This window comes from Camelus ferus, chromosome X (assembly GCF_009834535.1).
Source record: "Camelus ferus isolate YT-003-E chromosome X, BCGSAC_Cfer_1.0, whole genome shotgun sequence".
In the NCBI taxonomy this organism is placed as follows: domain Eukaryota; kingdom Metazoa; phylum Chordata; class Mammalia; order Artiodactyla; family Camelidae; genus Camelus; species Camelus ferus.
This window is the reverse complement of record NC_045732.1, coordinates 100,296,750-100,300,884: the sequence shown is the minus strand read 5'-3', so window position 1 is coordinate 100,300,884 and position 4,135 is coordinate 100,296,750.

Below are 4,135 nucleotides of genomic sequence, written 5' to 3'. Positions count from 1 at the left end.
GCTCTTTCATTTGTCCTTTTTGGTTTCTAAGTTACATTTATTTCCTCCATTTCTTTTTTAAGTGAGTATAGCAAAAATTTGTTAGTTTTACTGATTTTAAAAGAAACTGATCTTGGTTTCATTGATCTTTCTTTTGTCTTTTTAGTCTCTTTTTCTTATTTTTCTAGTTTCTTGAGGTGTCAACTTAGGTTGTTTTTCTGAGATTTTCTTGTTTCTTGAGGTGTGTAGTTGTTATCTCTGTCAGCATCCCTCTCAGAACTGCTTTTGCTTCAGCCCGTAGTTTTAATATGTTTGTTTCCATTTTCATTTGTCTCAAGGTTGTTTTGATTTTGCTTTTGATATCTTTGTTAATGCATTGTTGCTTATTAGCACTGGGTTTAATCTCCACATGTTTATAAATTTTGTGTTTTTTCTTGTAATTGTTTTCTGTTTTCATACCATTATGGTCAGAAAAGAATCTTGATGAGACTTTAATTTTATGAATTTGCTCTGACTTGTTTTGTGGCCTAACAGGATCTCTCCTGGAAAATGTTTTTCGTGCTCTTGAGAGGAATTTGTATTCTCTTGCCTATGGACAGTGTCTGTGTATATCTGTTACATTCATCTGGTTTAATGTGTCATTTAAGGCCTCTGTTTCCTTTTGATTTCTGGTTGAATGATCTGTCCATTCGTGTAAGTGAGGTATTTTTTTTTTGTGTGTCACTATTAATTTATTTCTTCTATTCTTTTTTTTTTCTTTTGGTGGGGCAGGTAATTAGGTTTATTTATCTATTAATCCATATGGAGGTACTGGGGATTAAACCTAGGACCTCATGCATGCCAGGCAAGTGCTGTACCACTCTATACCCTCCTCCCTATTTCTTCTATTCTTGTAACACTTGCTTTTGTATTTAGATACTCCTATTTTGGTGAATGAAATGTTTCCAGATGTTATATACTCTTGTTGAATTGACCCATTTGCCAGTGTGCAATGCATTTTTTGTCTTTTGTGACAGTCTTTGTTTTAAAATCTGTTTGTCTGATATGAATATATTTATCTCAGATTTCTTTTGGTTTTCATTTGCATGGATTAGCTTGTTCCAACCCTTCACTCAGTTTGTGTGTGTCCTTATATTATAGGTGAGTTTCTTGTAGGCAGCCTGTAAGTGGATCTTGTTTTGTTGTTTTCCTTCTGTGTATTTTGACTGTTAATTATGTCCTCTTGCATGTAAGATATTATTGGTATGTATGTATTTACTGCCATTTTGTTCATTGTTTTCTATTTTATATTTCCTCTTTTTAAATTTTTCTCCTGCTCTCTTCCTTTGTGATTTGAATTTCTTTCTTTAGTAGTATGCTTAGATTACTTTTTCTTTTTATTGAAGTGTAGTTGATTTGCCATATTATGTTAGTTTCAGATTTAAAACATAGTGATTCATATTTTTATAGGTATACTCCATTAAAAGTAATTATAAAATATTGGTTATAGTCCCTGTGTTGTACGTTACATCCTTGTATGTCATTTATTTTATACCTAGTAGTTTCTAACTCTTAGTCTCTTACCCTTGTCTTGCCCCTCCACATTCCACTCCCCACTGGTAACCACTAGTTTGTTCTGTGTGTGAATCTGTTTCTGTTTTGTTTTATTCATTCATTTTTTATTTTTTTAGATTTTTATTTTAAGTGATATCATACAGTGTTTGTTTTTCTCTTCTGGCTTATTTCACTAAGCATAATACCCTCCAAGAACATCTGTGTTGTTGCAAATAGCAAAATTTGTTCTTTTTTATGGCTGAGTAGTTTTCCATTGTGTATAATTACCACATCTTCTTTATCCATTCATCTTCGATTGCTCCCATGTCTTGGCTGTTCTAACTAATGCTTCGAAGAACATTGGGGTGCATGTATCTCTTTGAAGTAGTGTTTTTGTTTTTTGTCATACATATACCCAGAAGTGAAATTGCTAGATCAGATGGTATTTTTAGTTTTTTCAGGAGTCTCCATATTGTTTTCAATAGTGGCTTTACCAATTTACTGTCCAACAACAGTGTACTAAAGTTCCCTGTTTCTCCACATTTTCTTGCCAGTAGTTGTTACTTTTTATTTTTTTGATGATAGCCATTCTGACAGGGATAATTTTGATTTTGATTTGCATTTCCATTGCTGATGATTAGCAATGTTGAGCATCTTTTCATGTGCCTGTTAGCCATCTGTATCTCCTCTTTGGAGAAATGTTTATTAGGTCTTTTATTTTTTGATGGTTTTTGTTTTTTGTTTTTTTTTTTTTTTGATACTGAGTTGAATGAGCTGTTTGTATATTTTGGAAATTAACCTCTTGTCAGATTGTTTCCAAATATCTTCTCTGATTCTGTAGATTGTCTTTTTGTTTTATTATTTTTACTTTGTTATGCAAAAGCTTTCAATTTAATTAGCCCTATCCCCTTTTTTTTTTTATTTATTTGTCTCAGGAGACTTATCCAAGAAAATATTGCTATGGCTTATATTAGAGAATGTTTTGCACATGTCTTCTTATAGCAGTGCTATGGCATCATGCACTAATACTAGGTCTTTAGACCATTTGGGGTTTATTTTTGTATGTGGTGTGAGGGAGTTCTCTAATATTGTTGATTCACATGAGGCTGTCCAGCTTTTCAGCACCATTTGCTGAAGAGACTGTTTCTTCACCATTGAATATTCCTGCCTCCTTTGTCATAGATTAACTGACCATAAGTGCATAGGTTTCTTTCCAAACTGTCTGCTGTTCCATTGATCTACTGCTTCTGTGCCAGTACCATACTGGTTTGAATACTGTAACTTTGTATAGTCTTAAGTAAGGAAGCTCAATATCTTTAGCCTTGTCCTTTCTCAAGATTTCTTTGGCTCATTGGGTGCTTTTGTGATTCCTAAGATATTTTAGGATTAATTTATTCTAGTTTTGTGAAAAACTTCATAGGTATTTTGATAGGGACAGCATTTACTCTGAAGACTGCTTTGGATAGTATGGCAATTTTGACAATATTAAATCCTCCAATCCAAGAGCATGAAGCAGCTTCCCATTTCATTGTATCATATTCAGTTTCCTTCATCATCATGTTACAGTTTTGAGAGTATAAAATCTTTCACTTTCTTGGTTAAGTTTATTCCCAGGAATTCTATTATTTTGGTTGATTTAAATGGAATTGTTTCCTTGCTTTCTCTTTCTGGGAGTTTATTATTAGTGTGTAGAAAAACAATAGATTTCTGTATATTTATCTTGTATTCTGCAACTTACTAAATTTACTTATGAGTTCATAGTGTTTGTTTGGAGACTTCAGAGTTTTCAATTTAAAATATCATGTCATGCACAAATGATGACAGTTTTAAATTTTGTCTTCCAGTTTGGACACCTTTTATTTCTTTTCCTTTTCTGAGTGCTGTGGCTAGGACTTCCAGTATTATGCTAAACAGATGTGGGCAAAAGTGCATCTATGCTCAGATAATTTTTTCATGATCTTTTGTGATACTTGTGCATAGCAACCAATATTTGTCATCATATTTAAGTTGGTAGCAATTAAGTTTGAAGTTTTTCAAAGTCTCTACATTTTAACCCTCTCCCCACATGTTATTTTTTTTAGTTGAAATGCAGTCAGTTACAATGTGTCTATATCTGGTGCATGGCACAGTGTCCCAGTCATGCATATAAATGCATATATTCGTTTTCATAGTTTTTCCATTACAGGTTATTACAAGATACTGAACATAGTTCCCTGTGCTATACAAAAAAGTTTTTAAATTCTATTTTTTTGTAGTGGCTAACATTTTGTAAATCTCAAACTCACAATTTATCCCTTCCCACACCCTTTCCTCAGTAACCATAAGATTGTTTATGTCTGCAACCTATTTCTGTTTTGTAGATGAGTTCATAGTGTCCTTTTTTTTTTTTTTTTTTACATTCACATGTGAGTGATACCTACGTCATTTTTCTTTCTCTTTCTGACTTACTTCACTTAGAATGATGATCTATAGGTCCATCCATGTTGCTGCACATGGCATTATTTTATTCTTTTTTATTGCTGAGTAGTATTCCTTGTGTATATATACACCACAACTTCTTTATCCAGTCACCTGTCATGGACATTTGGGTTGTTCCATGTCTTGGCTATTGTAAATAGCGCTG